This window comes from Lissotriton vulgaris, chromosome 9 (genome assembly GCF_964263255.1).
Source record: "Lissotriton vulgaris chromosome 9, aLisVul1.2, whole genome shotgun sequence".
NCBI classification, from domain to species: domain Eukaryota; kingdom Metazoa; phylum Chordata; class Amphibia; order Caudata; family Salamandridae; genus Lissotriton; species Lissotriton vulgaris.
This window is the reverse complement of record NC_141697.1, coordinates 735,446,362-735,466,439: the sequence shown is the minus strand read 5'-3', so window position 1 is coordinate 735,466,439 and position 20,078 is coordinate 735,446,362. Positions and strand designations below refer to the sequence as shown.

Genomic DNA, 20,078 nt, shown 5'->3' with positions numbered 1-20,078 from the left:
GTTAGCAGTGTGACAATAGGGTACTTCTTAGGGAGGCTGAATTTGTGAACCTGCGGCACTTTATCTTAGGGATAAACTATGTAGACACCAAGTGGGCACTCTTAACGATGGGTGCGTACAGTGTGACCTGATGGTTGCATGTCACTGGGATACCACTTTTCTATTCCTGGACCATTTGTTTATTTATTTAATGCGATTTTATATAGCGCGAACATTACCCGAAGGTGTCAGAGCGCTTTACAAAAGAACCAGTTGCGTTACATAAGGACTTTGGATTACATGAGTTACAAGAGATACAAACAGAATTTTTTTTGCAAATGTACAAGGTGTAAAATCACTCAAGGAAGAGATAAAAACAGGAAAAAATTGCACATGTACAAGTTGAAAGTCACTCAAGGAAAAGATACAAACAGATCAACTCTAAAATTACATAGGGATGGTAGTAAGTACAAAAGTCTACTACATATACTAGTGGTTAGAGTTCTATATATACAAATAGTAAATTCACACAGGATTACATTTTAACAGCAATTAGGCTTGGATAATTATATAATCTATATATATATATATATATTTAAAGCCCCCCAGCAAAAAGAGAAAAACGATCAAGGGTCATCAGGAGTCCTGAGGGAAGAAGGAACGGACCAAAGGTCAGACAAAATGGCGGGTCCGGGTCGTGGGTATAGACGGAGACCATCTCAGGCGGGAAGCACAAAAGTCAGGAAAGTCAAGAATCTAGAAGAAGAACACAGAGAGCAGGATTCCATGGAGTAGAGTCAGAGGGGGGACGCAGCATAGGACAGGATTCCTTGGCGAGGGACTGGCTGTTGAGATGGTCCGGAGTTATCAGGAGGAATTATGTCCGCCGCAGTCACCATTTTGGAGTCAGGCAGGACCCCGTAATCCTGTTATTATCCGCTAAAAAGAAGTGATTCTGGAAGGCACCCTGATAGTGAAACCATGCTTTTACATATCCTTCTTACTCGCTTGGTTGTCCAATTTCCTCACTTAAAATGAACCTGGAATACAACTTCCAGAATACACTAATATGTAAAAGCAATTGAAAATGGTGTCCTTTTGGCAAATGCCTCCTCCTCCTTGCATCTCAGCGTGTCATTTTATGTAATATTCTGCACAGAGTAGTCCTGCTGCAGCTCTCTTGTCTAATTTGAGTCCTTCTTGTACTTTGACTCTGCCCAGACTCAAATTGAAGTGGTCATGACTGAATAATTTCCTAGCTATCGTAAAGGAACATTTCAATTCTATTAAGGGCGCACAGAGGCGAGGATTAGGCTATACTTTCCTCACTTTGATTACATTTTGAAACAACAGTGGCCATTTCAAGAATTTGAAATTTCATAAAGAAGCTACATTTCCCATGAACCGTAGGGAAAATCAAAACAAACAAAGTCCATCCAATCATGGCACAGTCCATCGTATAATATCCTGTGAAGCTCATCTATCCCCATGCTTTCTTCCTGCGATGGCTGTAATCTGCCATTTTCCTTATTCCTGTTTGTTAGATTCCGATCCTAAAGAAAAAGGTTTATATATTACTTGTCACTGGTTTGGAACATTTGCGTTATAGACAAGTACAACTTGACAGTATAATGTCATCTCATAACAGCTTAGTTATTATTAGAATCTCTCGAATAAACATACTCTTTCTAATAGGGAGGAAAGACATTTTACTGAAAGAATTGCAGGGAGGAGGGCTAATCCTCTCCTCGTGTCATTAATAGAATTGAAACTTTCCTTTACAATAGCTAGGAAATGTTTCATTCTATGTCAGGACGCGGAGGCGAGGATTAGGCTAGTTCAAAGCTTATTCACCATCACGCTTGCCAGAGAGGGAACTGGTTTAAAATAAAAGGTCTTGAAGGTGGAGTCACTTGACCAGTTTGCTGCATTGAGGATGTCCTCAAGGCGAGCTCCCAGACAAAAGGCCTTTGATGCCATAGCTCCTCTTACAGAGTGGGCTCCAAATCGAAAAGTATCAATCCCTGCTTCTTGCGTGACCCATTTGACAATCGTAGGGGACGAAACCGCTTTGTGGGGTTTTGATAAAGCAATTAGTAATTAATTGCTTCTCCCCATGTGGACGAAGTTCGTCAGTCAAAGCTTTGTATGCTTTAATGGTGTGATCTATACACAACTTAGGATTCTGTCGCAAGGAAGGGTAAGACATTACTCTAGAGCTATATTTTGTTCTACCATAGATGAGGGGAAATCACCCCTTCCGGGTTAAAGACTCTACCTGTTTTATCCAGGGCCCAGACATCCGAGACGGGGCAGCAGGATAATAAACGCAGTAGCATCGCTAATTTTGCTGACAGTTGTTTCCTGGATAGGTATCTATTGGAAGGCCAGGACTGAAACAAGGGGAGGACTTTGTTAACGTCCCATAGAGATGAGTACTTGGGTTCAGGAGGAACTGAGTGTCTGATACCCCTTAACAATTTCCAGACTAGCGGGTGCTTCCCTACCGGATGACCATCCACTGGTAAATGCCCTGCCAACATCGCTGATCTGAAGCGGTTAATAGACCGGTACGCAAAACCTTGAGAAGCCAGGCTCGCAAGAAAATTCGCAACATGGACAGTGTCTGCCCCATGGGCTCAATTTGGTGTTGAAGACACCAACCCAACCATCTTGACCAGACAGATCGATATATTTGCTCGTATTGTCTGCCCAGGCCTTAGCGAGTAAGGAGGAAGCTTCTGCATGAAGGCCTGGGACTTTTCAACGTCTCGTAATCTAACAAGTTTGAGTAAGCACTTATCTGTATTGCTGCTGGAGCAGCGAAGAAAGAGGGGGATAGACAGGCTTCACAGGATGTTATACGATGGACTGTGCCATGATTGAATTGAATTTGTTTTGATTTCCCTACTTTTAATGAGAAAAGTAGTTTCTTAATGAAATATCAAATTCTTGAAATGGCTGCTGGAGTTTCAAAATGTAATTAAAGTGAAGAAAGTATAGGCAATCCTCGCCTCCAGGTCCTGACATAGAATTGAAATTTGTCACTGAAGAGAGTCACAGTTCCTAAGATGGGAGTAAGAAGTGAGAGAAGTGAAGGAGTCGTTCCTATAGAAAGGTCAGAGGGACCTTTACTTGATGCCCTCACACACCCCGAAGGATGTCATGCTTCATCATGGGCGGTGCTCCTCGTAGGTGTCACGCCTGCCAATTCCCTTTTAGTAACAAAGATGGCTGCTTCGCATTGCGCATGTGCAAGGAGGTCAGGCAACAGTAAAAGCCTGACTTCCCATTAGTGCGGTGCTTCGCGTTCTAGTGCACGACTCTTCGTCGCGTCACTTCCGCATCGCCGTGTCACCCTCTTTCTGTCCTCGTTGTCTTTATTGCGTTTTGGAAATACCCTGTGATTCCGTGCTGGTGAGGCTTCCCGAAGTATCCCCCTGCCGGCTCCTGGTTGCTTCAGGAGTCGCGTTCTTGGTAGTAAGACTATCTCGGAGCCGCGTGCTGCTTTTCCCCTCAGGGCAGCCTCGGAGATTCCAACCTTTTTGTTTTCCCTTTAAGCTTTGTGCCGGCTGTCTTCTCCATAGCTCCGTGGGCTGGCCGGACTGTTGCTGCTGGGTTCCGCTCGCCGGCCGGACCTACTGTTCCGTCGGTCGGCCGGACTTTAGTAGTGCGGTTCCGTCAGTCCATCAAGGGGCTTGATGGTAGTTGCAGTCCGCACTATATTGTTTTGTGCTTAGTCCCTTATTTCATTTGCCCACCTTGGATATCATTGACATCCTGGCTCCAGACATCCTTCACAGCGACACCCGTCTTGAAGAACTGGTAAAGGCGCTTAGCGCACCCTTTATTTTACCTCTGCATAGTGTAACTACCTGTTAGAACTCATAGTGTGGTATATGTTTCAGAACCTACCGGTTAATTAGGGAATCCAGGAAGACACAGAACTACGCCTATTGCAGATAGCCAAATAGGGTGATATCTTATTTTAGGCTTTGGTAACATACGGTATACCCTTTAGTAGTTCACACATACTTATATCTCTTTTCTTTACCTGTTCAGAATAGTGATAGGATCCGGTCCTGTTTCTTGGAGATTCCTTTGAGGAGATTTATTAACCTGTGTTCTGGGAACTTGCAAGAAAACCTTAGGTAATTCTATCAAAGAATAGCTGGTTTTGTGTTTTCTTTCTCCTAGTGTGTAATGACCTTATTCTTCCTTTCAGTGCCTGTGTCCTGCAAGCCAGATTTGAGAATCATCACATCCAAGGACTCACCTCCCTCTTCCTTTCCTTGTTTTGTTCCCTCCTTATCACCATTGTTGTCTAGAGTTTGATAGACTCATTAGGTGTAGGAGGGATACAAACGGACTCTTGACCTCTGCCTCTGAAAGTGGAGGAAATGTGACAAGATAGCAAGATTTAAAGGTATCTTTGTTTCTTACAAAGTAAATGAGCAATAAAAATGCTTTTAAATCTTATTAACTTGTCACATTTGCTCAGCTTTCAGAGTCAGAGGTCAATTGCATTTCAGTTAAGCCAGGAGATTTTGTAGGTTACTAGACCAGCAGGTTTAGTGCATATTTTATGATTTTTTTCGAGCCCTGCCCTCAGTAACTAGGCAAGTGCAAAGTCTTTTATAGAAGGGAATATGGTCGACATGTTTCGCGCTGTAGTGTGGTCTCAGGAGGAGATCCTTTGTGCTTCTTCAGGGCCTAGGGTAAGTGAACTACGTTATGGTGTAGAGTAGTGGTCTAATTGAGTATTATAGTACCACTCAATGGACCTGTGTAGTGATCCTATCTATTCGTTAATGGGTGTATAATCCCATGAGCCGGTGAGAGATTGGGTAGGTCTAAGAACCTGTGCATCACGTCGTAACTATTGCGATAGCGGATACCTCTGCCGTGACTCATGGGATTATACAGGTCCCTCCGACCTTTCTATAGGAAAGACTCCTCCTTCTCCTTCTCTTTCTCTTCTCTCTCTTCTTACTCCCATTCTAGGAACTGTGACTCTCTTCAGTGACAACTTAAGCATTCAGGAGCACGAGCACTGGACCTATATCCAGCTCCTTGTCCCCCCTTCCCCCCTTTTCTAGTGCCAATAGAATTGAAATTTCCTTGGAGAGGCTAGCAGATATTATAGAGTTCTAAGCCTTATATTTAAGCTATCTCTAACTTTGAACACAGTTAATCATAGTGCACTACTCGGATGTCTGTAGGCACTGATAGCTGGCCAAGGATTGTGTTATCGTAGATCTTCTTGTCTCTATAAGAGGAACATTGTCCTTGGGTTACTATGTGTTTGCTGAATGGTGATTTCTATTATTGTTATACTTCTTGTGCTTGTGGCTCCTAAAGGGCGTAATTCCCTAGGTGTGACAAGAAATGTCAACCACTTTTTTTGACTTACTCTTCTGGTATATAATTTACATTCGTAGATTTAACTTAACTGTGATAAGATACATTTTTATAAGACGGAAATTGATTGTGGTGTGAAGGAACCTGGAGTTTTAATTCTAATTTTGTCTTTTTTTAATTTTTAAACCAAAATCAGAATGTGTGCTGGGTTACTACAGTACCCAGTGTACCCACTTTTGTCGACGGTGGGGGGTTGGGGGGCAGGATCACTTGTCCACATTTTTGCTCTAATTTATTTGATTTGATTTAAGGCACATTCTCTAAATCATATCTACCAGTTTATGTGTGAAAACCCCAACTTGTGCAGAGTCAAGCTGCATCATTGCTGAATTGTCTTGGAGCATGTTCTTCCCTTTCTCGTCCTGAACGGCACTGGTTCCCCTGAGGTTGGTCAACCTGTTTCTGTTTGTAGGCCAAGTCAGCAATACTTTATTTAATTAAAAATATAATCATAAAAGTAAAAAATAAATACATAGTAAGCTAGAAAATGTAAAAGACTAACATACTAAGGCAACATTTTTTTAAAAGGTGGCAACTTCATTAATTTCATGACACATTAAAAAAAACGGGTATCATCCTCATTTAGTTACTGTGAAAAACACAACACTGGTCTACACTGTATATGTTTGTAGGCAAGTATAACTTGCCTTGTTATTGTTCCCTTGACTCCCCCAGGAATATCATACCCACTATATCACATGTGTATCATGAGTTGCTGAGAATGAAAATGTTAGCTGGCTTTTAAAGGTTATGCTGTAGGTTAAGTCCATCCACTCAGGAAAGTGTACATTGCACTTTTTCCACTGGTCTTTTCTTAAGTGTGATGTAGCTTTTAAGTATTGTAAAATTTTAATCTGTTATCCATAGTTGTTGCATTTGATAATATGCCACCCTCTTCCTACAGATGAAAGCGAATATCAGTGGCAGTGAACTAGTATCTTCATTCATGGAGTATCAGATACATTCTGTAGATGGTTTTAGACATTTTTTTCTGCTTTTATCTTCAGATCCTAAAAAAATGTACGTTTATAGAGCGATCTCAATTATAAGATTTGACACTGTCTACTATCCACCCCACCCATTATAAATACCAGTATCTCAGTTCCAATGCAAACCTTGATAGCCCTTTTGTAACAGCAGTAGAATACCTTGCAGTGGCGTTGGCCATCACCGCCCTAGAAATGAGAGGTACGTTTTGCATGTAACCGAGTGGTGGCATACTTTTTATGTCCATTGCCTTTGTTAAGAGATGGGGGCTGATTTGGGTATTACCGGATTCAGAACGATTGGTGGATTCCCGGGCCGAAGAGCCGCACAGACACTGAGTTCACACATAAACTCAGCTTGTCCAGGTGGCACCAAAGGTGACTGTGGGCAGCTAAGGACTGAGCTGTGAGAGCACTGTACTTCCTTGTCGGCTAGTGGGCGCCTTTTCAGATGATAATAGGAGCTATCAACCCAGTTGCTAAAATTTTGCTGGAGGGTTGTGTTCTGCATTCAGTACCTTGTGCCTTGCAGCCCTTGATATTGGGAGGGAACTCTCAGTAAAGGACTAAGCCTAAGAGCTGCATGTTATGTTTTGTGCCTGTAAAAGATTAAGCTTCATCATGGTGGAAAACAGAGGAGTGAGAAAGATTTCTTTGCACTATGAAGCGTGGCACAGAAAAGGTTTAGCAAACTGGAGGTAGAGTAGGGAATGGCAGCTGACCCCCCAGTGCTGTATAAATGCCTTAAATATAGATTTGAGTTACAAAATCACAACTGATGACTATAGTAAAGAGTGTTACCCGGTGGTTGGAGTGTTGCACATGTGTTGTTTCGTCTGAGGAACGATTACTGGAGTCAGCAGGGGATGCGGTGAATATTCAAGAGGCTCTCAACAGAAATTCCATTTCTTAAATAGGAATGAGGAGGAAACCTTGATGAGGCCTAATGATAAAGTAAAACTACAAGATAATCCATGGAGAAAGTTCCATCAGTGTTGGGTGTCCTGTTTATAACCACCTCAGCAGCAATTTAGGATACATTGAGTACAACAGTGACCGATTTTTCCCTTATAGATTGCGGAGACGAGAGGAGTGAAAAAAACATTTAGACTTGTTGCCAAAAGTGGAACCTAAATCAAGAATGCTTCACACTTTTAAGTATGAATTCAGTGAAGCAGAGCGAGAAGATTCTCCGGGAGCGAGTCTGGAAAGCAGAGTTGTTGATGGGGAGCCAGCTTCCCTGATTTTGACTCTGCTACATTTGTGAGAAAGAACCGTTGCTTGGCGTCACGCAGGAGATGATAGCAAAGGTACCTGTAATGTCCCGGAGTACTCTGTCAGTTTGATGGTGGGACAAAGGAGTAAGAAACTTGTTTTCTTGCAGGTTGAGTGAGTGCTCTTGGACTGTTTTGTCTCCAGATTAGGGTGGACCTGGCTTTGTAGACTTAATGGAAGTGTTTGTGGTTGGGACATGTTTGGAATACTCTTCTGGAAAGAGTGAGCAGGGCAGTGGATGTCCACATACCCAGTGTCGCTGGCCTGGATCACACCTGGAGGACTAGTTGCTCTGACCTAGATGGAGGCTAATATTTTCGCCTGACTACTTTGTTAGATACTGTGAATTGTAAGATTGATAGTGGAGAGAATATACTTGTGGTTTAATCCAGGCCTGAATAGGCAGAAATGGTGTTGTTTGGAGAGTATATACCGCAGTAGTAAGGATTGAATATAATGAATTCTGAAACGAAGTGCGGGCCTCCGGAGTGCTTGATCATATATATTTACTTGGAGATTTCATATTCAAACGGGAAGGTCGCAATAGACTGGATCTTAACACAGAGTAGAGGCCACCTTATTCTTGAATTTACACAGTTATTTTGAGCCCTGATAATGTCCATTCCGGACGAAACGTGTTGGCTGTTTTGAGTTCTTAATATTACTTTGGATTGATTTGTATTGATGAAACAGAAGGGCGGTTGCTGAAATTGGATGAACTGTGCATCAATAAAAAACTTTGGAATTCAACTTTTGAACCTAAGAATTTGTGACGAACACGACGCTCCATCCGCTGAATTTTGATTTGTAGGGCAGAATGGGTATACTTGTTTAGTGTCATGTGTATACTTTCCCTCTAATTCTTGGGGCTCTGTGGAGCCACATAGTTCTTCAAGGGGATTTATTTGATGTAGGAGTGATCTTTAAATGTGGGAGATTTTTCTTCCATTTAAGTGGTTTGTTACTCTGGCCCAGAAGGGATGCAGTTGTTTATACCCAGATTATATATAGGTAAATCACAAACTTAACATTCAGTAGTTTAAACTATTAAAAAAAATCCTTAGTCTTTCAACCTCCTCCTGGAGCACTGCATTCCTTCAGCTGCATCGCCCTTAGCTAACACACCTGAGTCCTGCTGACACTATTTCAAGCAACAAACACAGTTTGCAAAATTTCTGTCTCAATTGGAGAATGTATATTTTCCACAGCAGGGTTTTCAGAACATCCAGCCAGCTGTTAAAGATCTGCACTTTATGGCAAGGCATGGAGGTTAAACAAGTTGAAAGCCACAAGTGACATTCTCCACCACACTCCCCTCAGGTTTAAAATAGAAGCACTTAAACACTAAATCTCTGGACCAATCTGTCAACCTTAAAATATCCTGCACGCTACCACCAAAGATATATGCCCGTGAATCCAAAGGCTCAACCCCTCCTCAACCCTCAGATCAAACTGGATTCAAGCTAGACTGGCTGATGAAGAGTGTTACCCCGAAACTGGTCCCAGGATGCTTGTTACCGGTCCAGGGAAGATCTGGCTTGGCAGTTAGGGCTGGACTGTTCCCATTAGGAAGACTGATTTGCATATGGATGGCTCTGAGCTGGGGTGGCGAAGTGAGCTAAAGAACGTTGATGAATTCAACCCAGATCTGTGACTGGGGATGAGTGTCTGAAAAGTTGCAGCACCCCGTCCATCATCTCTTTTGTGTTTGCCACGGAAAAATGGTGACAAAGTATATGACAATCATGGTCATGCCTCTTCTAGTTATTTGCCCTTCCCTCGAGCATGGACCAAATACTTGTAAATATCGACTTATCCCGTTTTTGCGACCATTTTAGGACCTACTTTATTCTTTATTTTTCATCACTATTCTCTGCACAGTGCTTGTGCTTTTATCAGCTCCATCTCCATCTCCAAATCCTACCCTATCCACAGATCATCCCCTCCCACTCATTGCTTTTTCTTTCGTTGCTGCTTTGTTTTTCCCCACCTCCTCCCTCCCGCCTCTGCTTGCTCTCTCGTACCTCCCAGTGTTTGCCCCGTCCACAGAACACCCCTTCCCCGTCACAGTTTTTCCCATTGTTGCTGATTTTTGTTTCCCCCACCTTTTCCTGTCTGTCGCTGCTTGCTCCCTCACACCCCCATCGCCTGTACCGTCCACAGATAACGCCCCCTCACCATCTCTTCTTTTTGCTTCGTTGTACCTTTCTGTTTCCCCCCCCTCCTCCCTCCTGTCTCTGCTTGCTCCTTTGGACCTCCCAATGCTTGCCCCGTACACAAATCGCCCTGACCCCGTCACTGCTTAAAACCCCCATTGTAGTCTTTTTTTTGTTCTAGTGAGGGGTGATGTTTTGCCATTTAATGTCCTGTCAGTGTATATCTGACGTACTGATTGGAGCATGTGTGCACGCCTACAATTACTTGGCACACGTGTAGTCTGTTTATTGTGTGTGTTTTTTTACACCATATATGGTAGTTCAACAATGGTGTCTAGAGCTGGAAATTCAGACCTCAAGTGAATCTGCTATGCATTATCACAGGGCATGTCAGAGCTTCTAAAGTACCTGTGTCTTCTGCTGTAATTGCATAGCCATGTTTCTCCTGTGCGAAATAATTGGACTGTTCGTGTCGCTCGATGCTGCTTCTCATTTCAAAGGGTGAGACTCTTTCTTTAAATTTCTCCTGTCTGGAGACTTTCTTACTTTTCCACAATCACTGGTTAAGTGTTTCAGTCCGCCATTGTTGCGTGATGTGAATTCTCTTCAAAGGAGCCAGGTTGAGTCTTTATGTCAATCAAGGTCTGCCTGCCCCTCAGTGTCAATGGCAAAAGTAGTCCTTTAAATGTGGTTGCTAATGCGATGTATTTCCTCATTTTCACTACTGTAAACCAGCCTAACACTGTGATTCTTTGTGTGTTTTTTGTGCAGTTTTATATAGTGGCAGCACCACACAGAGGTAGTGGGGCATTTTACATTAGCGTTGGTTACTTTACACAAGGACACATACATTTTTTTTCTGGCATGGGATGATTAAGTGATTTGCCCAGAATCAAGGAAGTTAAGCCGATGCCGAAACTCAAATCAAATTTCCGAGCTCTGTAGTTGGCAGCTCTGGCCCTTACGCCACATCCTCTCACTAGCCTCTGCCTCAGATCCACATTTTGTGGTTATGGGCAAAACACGTAATCTCCCAGTGGCTGCCCACATTTGCTGTTGGTTGCCCGTCCATCTCCCGCCCGTCGCTGCTTGCCCCAGCTGAAGTCCATTGCACAGATCCCCCTCGACTCTGTTTTTTGCATATTTTTTGAGTAGCGCCCACTCCACCTGAAGGCATTGCCATGCTTTACATTAGCACCAGTTACTTTAACCAAGGACACATTCATTTATGTTGGCACAGCGAGGTTAAGTGATTTGTCCAAAATCAAGGATGTTAAGCTGACGCCGAAACTCGAACCTGGTTTGCAAAACTCCATAGTCGGCGGCTCTCGCTCATGCACCACATCCTCACCAGAAAGGACACCATATCATCTCCCTAGCCTCAGCCCCAGTATTACATTATGTGATTATGGAAAAATCACTCAATATCCCTGTTTCTTAGCACAACAAGCATTGGCATAGTCCATATGTTTCGCCTGTGTGAAATCTGTGGATTTTAGATCTCGGCTAGACAGCGCATGCACTGTCTAAAAGAGATGTGTTGTGTTCTATCTGTGGGCTTACAGGCCACTCAACTGCTACCATTGCCAAACTTCAGCGTCACTCTCATTTCTTTTTATGCCATTTGTCATGGCATGCAGGCTTCATGCCCTCTTCTTGTGTTTGGCCATCCCATAGAGCATGGACCAAGTACATGTCTCCTTACACTGCTCCCGGTTTGTGCAGCTATTTTTTCTTTGTTTTCAAGCACTCTGTAGGAGTAGTTGTGTTTTCAGGCCATCTCCCTTGTATACATAAATACATACCACTAAAATGCATGCACGTGTACATAAACAAATGCATTTCTTGAAAAGTTGTTAGCCTTTTCGATGTGTCGGACAGCCCCGGCCATCCGACGCCACGGTGGCCGTGTGCATCGGAGGGCAGGGGGTCGTCCGATCTGCACACACGTCTGATTCGGCCGCACCCCGGCGAAGGTCCGCCGCGGCGAAAAGGTTAAAACATGAACAGCTCCTGACATCGCCATCGCTATCCCAGAGGGCTACAAGATCGTCCGGAGGGACCGCAACGCCAACCAGATGGGAGGAGGCATCGCCATCATCCACAAGAACACCATCCGTCTCACGACCAGCACCGACAACACCCTGACCACCGCCGAACACCTGCATTTCCAGATCCACACCACCCCGAACACCACCCTCAGAGGCACCCTGATCTACCGACCCCCTGGACCACGCACACAATTCAGCGAGGACATCGCCGACTTCGTCAGCCCGCATGCCCTCCCCTCCGCTGACTACATCCTCCTGGGGGACCTCAACTTCCACCTGGAGAACAACAACGACCGCAACACCACCACCCTGCTGGACAACCTCGCCAACCTGGGACTCAAGCAACTGGTGTCCACCCCCACCCACCTCGGCGGACACACACTCGACGCAGTCTTCTCTTCCAGCACAGACATCGACTTCAGCCACGCCACAGAGCTCCAATGGACGGACCACAGCTGCGTCCACTTCACCTTCAAGAGAACGACGTCCCACCACCACCAGCAACAGGCCGCCCGCAGAAGCTGGAACAAGATCACAGCAGACCAGCTCGCCACCTCCCTGAGCCAGCACCCTCCTGCCAGCTCAGCGAACCCCAGCCAGGCCGCCGACAACCTCACGAAGTGGATCAGCATCTGCGCGGACGAGCTCGCCCCGCTGAGGACCCCACCCAGCAGACCCGGAAGCAAGAAAGCCCCGTGGTTCACCGACGAACTCAAGAGCTCCAAGAAGAACTGCCGAGCCCTCGAGAAAGTCTGGAGAAGGGAACCCACACCGGACAACAGGACCTCCTTCAAGCTTGCCACCCGGAAGCACCACCAGCTGATCCGCGCCGCCAAGAAAACAGCATTCAAGGAACGGTTGGACAACAACGCACACAACTGCAAGGAACTCTTCAACATCGTGAAAGAGCTTTCCAACCCCAGCGCAGGAAACAACGACATCACCCCATCGCAAGACCTCTGCAACTCCCTCGCTTCATACTTCCACAACAAGATCGCGGACATACACAACAGCTTCAACAACCAACCAACGCACACCATGACCGAACAACCACCCCCCACCACCACCCTTCACGCCTGGACCCCGATCAGCACCGAAGACACCATCCGCACGATGAACTCCATTCACTCCGGATCACCGACCGACCCCTGCCCTCACCACGTCTTCAACAAAGCCGACGCTGTCATCGCACCCCACCTGCGAGACATCATCAACACATCATTCGACACCGCCACCTTCCCTGAGAGCTGGAAACACGCCGAACTCAGCGCCCTGCTCAAGAAACCAACAGCGGACCCCACCGAACTCAAGAACTACCGCCCCATCTCGCTCCTCCCGTTTCCAGCCAAAGTCATCGAGAAGACCGTCAACAAGCAGATGGCCGCCTTCCTCGAGACGAACGGATCCCTCGACCCCTCACAGTCTGGCTTCCGAGCCAACCACAGCACCGAGACCGCCCTCATCGCCGCCACCGATGACATCCGAGCCCTGATGGACAATGGAGAAACAGCGGCCCTCATCCTCCTAGACCTCTCCGCGGCATTCGACACGGTCTGCCACCGCACCCTAGTACAGCGCCTCAGCAACATCGGAATCCAGGACAAAGCGCTGGAATGGATTATCTCCTTCCTCGACGGAAGAACACAGAGAGTCCGCCTACCACCGTACAAGTCAGAGGCCTCCGAAGTCATCTGCGGCGTCCCTCAAGGATCATCTCTGAGCCCCACCCTCTTCAACGTCTACATGAGCCCCCTCGCGGCCATCGTACGCAAACACAACCTCAGCATAATCTCCTACGCCGACGACACCCAGCTGATCCTCTCCCTGACCAACGACCCCGCCTTCGCCAGAGCCAACCTGCACGAAGGGATGAAAGAGGTAGCCGAGTGGATGACGACCAGCCGCCTGAAACTGAACTCTGACAAGACGGAGGTCCTCATCCTAGGCTCTTCCCCCCTCCGCCTGGGACGACTCCTGGTGGCCTCCCGCCCTGGGCTCCGCACCCAAACCGACAGACCATGCACGCAACCTGGGATTCATCCTGGACTCCTCCCTCTCCATGACCAGGCAAGTCAACAACGTCTCCTCGGCGTGCTTCAACATCCTACGCATGCTACGGAAGATCTTCCGGTGGATCCCCACCGAGACCAGGAAGACAGTCACCCAGGCCCTCGTCACCAGCCGACTGGACTACGGCAACGCCCTCTACGCCGGTACCACCGCCAAGCTCCAGAAGAGACTCCAGCGGATCCAGAACGCCTCAGCCAGACTCATCCTCGACATCCCACGAACCAGCCACATCACCGGACATCTGAGAGACCTTCACTGGCACCCCGTCAACAAAAGAATCACCTTCCGCCTCCTCACCCACGCACACAAAGCCCTACACGACCAAGGCCCGAGCTACCTCAACAGCCGGATCAACTTCTACGCTCCCAAACGCCACCTCCGATCAGCCAACCACGCCCTCGCCGCCATCCCCCGCATCCGAAGAGCGACTACAGGAGGAAGGTCCTTCTCCTACCTGGCCGCCAAGACCTGGAACTCCCTCCCTCCCGACCTGCGCCTGACCCAAGACCACCTCTCCTTCAGGAAGAAGCTGAAGACCTGGCTGTTCGAGCAGTAGCGGCACCCCCCCCCCCCCCCCCCCCCCCCCCAGCACCTTGAGACCCTACGGGTATGTAGCGCGCTCTATAAGTGTCACTGATTGATTGATTGATTGATTGAACAGCACTTGTTTATTTTGATTTCTTTGCACAATCTGATGGTTTTGGAGCGCTCGCTCAGTCCTTTGTCTTGCAGTAGCGCGAACACGAGGTAATGGTATTGGAGTGCTTTCAGTTACATTCTACAATGACACATTCATTTTTGTCACTGATCCTGCTTCAATTAAGGTATTAATTGTTTTACCCCTTCATTGTTGCTTCCTCCATTTCTCTCCCGTTGTTGCTTGCCCATCTCCCCACCCCCTCCTGGTACCCTGCTTGACCCGTCCCCCCACTACCTCCCTGGTCACTGCAGCTTTTTTTTTGTACTATTCAAACGTATTGGAATGCTTGTACCGTCCTCTGTCTTGCCTTAATCTCCCATGTACACATGCATGTGTACACGTACCACTAAAATGCATGCATGTGGACATAAATAAATGCTTTTCTTGAAAAGTTGTAAAAACCCGAACAGCACTTGTTTATTTTGATTTTCTGCATGATCCAATGGTATTGGGGTAGTGCCAGTTCCGTCCTCCATCTTGCCATAGTGCTAACACAAGCCGATGGTATTGGAGCGCTTTAAGTGCTCACCAGTTACATTACACAATGGCACATTCATTGTCACACGTAGGGGGGAGCGTAAGTCATTTGCCCCGAATCACAAACTGTTTAGCCGACCCCGAGATTCAAACCTGGTTCCCCAGTGCCCCTGTCGGCAGTTCTGGCCATTGCGCCACATCCTTGCTTCACTTCAAAGCTCCTTAACTCATCCCTGCATACTTCAAAGCTCCTCCACTGTTTCTTCGTATCACTTCTACATTTGTTCAGCAAGACCTGCCAACATCGAATAATTATTGGCAAAGCCAATAGTTCTTGGCAAATCTTGAGCTATTGGCCTTGTCGATGTGAATGTCTTTTTGGCATGTTGTCTAGCAGCACATTTGCTGTTCAGCATGGCTGAAAGAAGCTGAAGAAAGTGCTATGATGCGTCTAGTGCAGGCCACTTTTTAGCACTTTTTTGTTTTATCAGGGGTAGGCAATAAACTCAAAATGGGAGATGAAGTGACTGCGTCACCTCAACATCCTGTGATTCTGGGCTTTTAGTGACTTTCAGCCATGCTGAACAGCAGATATATTGCTAGACAACATTGCTAAAATATATTCACATTGACAAGGCCAGTAGCTCGGGCATTGCTGAGACCTATTGGCTTTGCTAAAGTGTTAGAAATGAGGGTCTGTAGTTGGCAACGGTTTGCACCTTTGTACATGTAGGGACCCTTCTTCCTATTCAGGGTAAGGGGGATACACTTCTAAAATAACCCCTGCTCACCCCCTTGGTAGCTTGGCACAAGCAGAGAGGCTTATCTCCGAGGCAGTGTGTAAAGCATTTGTACACACTTACAGTAATAAAGTTTAAACACTACAAATGGACACCACACCAGTTTAGAAAAAAGTAATCTTTATCTAAACCAAACAAGACTAAAACGACAAAATACACAATACAGTTATCAGGATATGACTTTTAGAAGGTAAACACAGCTCTGTCCATAGCAAACTATAGAGGCAGCACTTTCTACACAAAGTACCTTGGATACCTCAAAATCATAAACAAAAACAGCCACAAGTAAGGTGATGCTTTGGTTCCTTACTCCAGGGTGGGTGATGCATCAGTTCCTTTATTGAAGAGAAGGGGATGCTTCGGTTTCTTACTGTGCGGGGAGATGATGCGTCTGTTTCTTACTATTGCCCCAGCATTGATTTAGACTTGCAGCCACGGTGCAATGCGTGGGGATTCATGCCTGCATCGGTTCTTGATGCAGTGGCAACGGTGCTGGGTTGATCTCTCCAGCCGCGGTCCTTCGATGCGTCAGTTCTTGCAGTCTCACAACAGGGCCTGCATCGGAGTCGGTGCGGTGATCTCGACTTTGGATATCCGGTCACGAGACTCTGTGTGCGGCGATTTCTCAAGCCACGGGCAGGCGCAGTCTTCAGCGACACAATGGCGGTGCGTGGAAATTCTTCCTGCACGGTGGCGATGCATTGGAAACGGGTGCGGATTCGTCACGCTTCTTTAGTTACATCTCTTTTCCAGCCCCCAGCAGCAGGACCAACCTCCAGAGGCCCAACACAGTAACAGGAACCTCTTTGCAGGTCAGGACACCCAGCAAGGAAGTGCAGGGGAGCTGGTGGTGAAGTATTTGTGTCCCTGAGACTTCAGAAAAGGAGACATGCTCTACTTCAAGCCCTTGGAAAACGTCTTCAAGCAGGATGCACAGCACACAGCAGTATTGGTCCTCTCCTTGGCAGAGCCAACCCCAGACAGCACACAGCTAAGGGGCAGTAATTCTCCTTCAGTTTCCCAGATCTTCTCCTTGGGAGAGGTTTCTCTTGAGTCCAGAAGTATTCTAAAGGTCTGGAGTATGGGACCGAATATTTATATTCCATTTCTCTTTGTTCTATTGTGGCAGAGAGGCTCTTTGCTCAGTCAAAACCAGTTGTAATCCTCCCTGGTCCAGCTTCCTGGCAGGAGATGGAGACAGCATTGTGTAAGAGAGACCACGCCCATTCAGGAGAAAGGAAACCGCCTCCCTGTACTCTAAATGCAGCCCAGGTGGCTGTCTGCAGTGAATGCACATCCCCAGCCCCTGTCACTGCCAAGTCAAACAGTCCATCCACACAGGATGGCTAAGCAAGAAAATACAGACTTTCTAAAAGTGGTATTTTCAAAAACACAATATAACAAGCATTGGTATAGCCAATAGGTCTCTCCTTTGGGACCTTATAAGTGTTTAGCCATGCAACACTTGATGTTGTTCAACCAAGGATATTGTACTGGATACCTAAACACTTATAAGGACCCAAAGGTGAGACCTATTGGCAATTTTTTTTTTTTTTTTTTAAAGAACAAACCGTGCTTTCAGGCTCCAGCTGCCACTTAGTCCACCTCATCCCACGTAGACGCAGCAGCCAACTTTGAGAGAGGTAGAGAGAGAGGTGTGTAGAGAGAGAGGTGTGTAGAGAGAGAGAGGTGTGTAGAGAGAGAGAGGTGTGTAGAGAGAGAGAGGTGTGTAGAGAGAGAGAGGTGTGTAGAGAGAGAGAGGTGTGTAGAGAGAGAGAGGTGTGTAGAGAGAGAGAGGTGTGTAGAGAGAGAGAGGTGTGTAGAGAGAGAGAGGTGTGTAGAGAGAGAGGTGTGTAGAGAGAGAGGTGTGTAGAGAGAGAGGTGTGTAGAGAGAGAGGTGTGTAGAGAGAGAGGTGTGTAGAGAGAGAGGTGTGTAGAGAGAGAGGTGTGTAGAGAGAGAGGTGTGTAGAGAGAGAGGTGTGTAGAGAGAGAGGTGTGTAGAGAGAGAGAGGTGTGTAGAGAGAGAGAGGTGTGTAGAGAGAGGTGTGTAGAGAGAGAGGTGTGTAGAGAGAGAGGTGTGTAGAGAGAGAGGTGTGTAGAGAGAGAGGTGTGTAGAGAGAGATGTGTGTAGAGAGAGATGTGTGTAGAGAGAGATGTGTGTAGAGAGAGATGTGTGTAGAGAGAGATGTGTGTAGAGAGAGATGTGTGTAGAGAGAGATGTGTGTAGAGAGAGATGTGTGTAGAGAGAGATGTGTGTAGAGAGAGAGGTGTGTAGAGAGAGAGGTGTGTAGAGAGAGAGGTGTGTAGAGAGAGGTGTGTAGAGAGAGAGGTGTGTAGAGAGAGGTGTGTAGAGAGAGGTGTAGAGAGAGGTGTAGAGAGAGGTGTAGAGAGAGAGGTGTAGAGAGAGAGGTGTAGAGAGAGAGGTGTAGAGAGAGAGGTGTAGAGAGAGAGGTGTAGAGAGAGAGGTGTAGAGAGAGAGGTGTAGAGAGAGAGGTGTAGAGAGAGAGGTGTAGAGAGAGAGGTGTAGAGAGAGAGGTGTAGAGAGAGAGGTGTAGAGAGAGAGGTATGGAGGGAGGTCGAGGGAGAGGTGTAGCGGGAGGGAGGTAGAGAGAGGTGTGTGTAGAGAGAGGTGTGTGTGGAGGGAGGGAGGTAGAGGTGTAGAAGTAGCGGGAGGGGTGTAGAGGGAGGGGTGTAGAGGGAGGGGTGTAGAGGGAGGGGTGTAGAGGGAGGGGTGTAGAGGGAGGGGTGTAGAGGGAGAGGTGTAGAGGGAGAGGTGTAGAGGGAGAGGTGTAGAGGGAGAGGTGTAGAGGGAGAGGTGTAGAGGGAGAGGTGTAGAGGGAGAGGTGTAGAGGGAGAGGTGTAGAGGGAGGGAGGGAGGTAGAGGGAATGGTAGGGACGGAGGTAGAGAGAGACAGAGGGGTAGAGGGAGGGGTAGAGAGGTGTAGAGAGCTAGAGAGAGAGGTAGAGGTGTAGAGAGAGAGCAAGGTGAGAGGTAGAGAGAGGTAGAGAGCTAGAGGGAGAGGTATAGAGGTGTGGAGGGAGAGGTTCCAGGGAGAGGTGTGTAGAGAGAGAGGTGTGTAGAGAGAGAGGTGTGTAGAGAGAGGTGAATGAATGAATGAATGAATGATTACGTATTTGTATTGCGCATGGCTACCGAGGGCATCCCAGCGCTTTAGACCAACGTTCATTCACCAAGGCTAGACGAACAGGAGGGTTTTTAGCATCTTCCTGAAACTAAGATGGTTACTTTCCATTCTGATGGAGAGTGGAAGATTGTTCCAGAGTTTTGAGGCCTGTAGGGAGAAACGTCGGCCACCCATACGTACTCTCCTTGTTTTAGGGACTGTCAAGAGGTTTTTGTTATGGGATCTTAATTCCCGACCAGGGGAATACGTGCAGAATAATGATTGCATCAATGCAGGTCCTGTTTTATGAACTACTTTATGGACCGTGACCAGAGCTTTAAATTCGATCCTCTGTTGCACTGGAAGCCAATGCAGCTGGCGGAGTGCAGGTTTGGCAGATGTTCTCCGTGGGACGTTCAACAACATACGTGCAGCGCAATTCTGCGCAGTCTGAAGTATCTTAATTGTCCCTTGAGGGGCACCTAGATATAGTGCGTTTGAATAATCTAGGCGTGATAATATCAACGCCTGAACTAGGATCCTTCTAGCTTCGAAGGGGAGAAGGATGATAATTTTCCTCAGAAGCCTCATGAGTGCATAGCATGTAGCAGCTACCTTCCGGGCCTGAACTGAAAAGTTAAGAGCCCGGGTAGTGCGGTTTTTAGGTCTGTGTATAGAGAGAGGTGTGTAGAGAGAGAGAGGTGTGTAGAGAGAGAGAGGTGTGTAGAGAGAGAGAGGTGTGTAGAGAGAGAGAGGTGTGTAGAGAGAGAGAGGTGTGTAGAGAGAGAGAGGTGTGTAGAGAGAGAGAGGTGTGTAGAGAGAGAGAGGTGTGTAGAGAGAGAGAGGTGTGTAGAGAGAGAGAGGTGTGTAGAGAGAGAGAGGTGTGTAGAGAGAGAGAGGTGTGTAGAGAGAGAGAGGTGTGTAGAGAGAGAGAGGTGTGTAGAGAGAGAGAGGTGTGTAGAGAGAGAGGTGTGTAGAGAGAGAGGTGTGTAGAGAGAGAGAGGTGTGTAGAGAGAGAGAGGTGTGTAGAGAGAGAGG

At 46.9% G+C, this 20,078-nt stretch overlaps 1 protein-coding gene across 1 annotated transcript in view; it reads left to right on the top strand.

The window, feature by feature from the left end:
• The window catches only part of SAE1 (SUMO1 activating enzyme subunit 1), a 372,093-nt gene that overhangs the window by 384 nt on the left and 351,631 nt on the right, over nt 1-20,078 (top strand). The gene's annotated exons all lie outside the window — the stretch shown is intronic.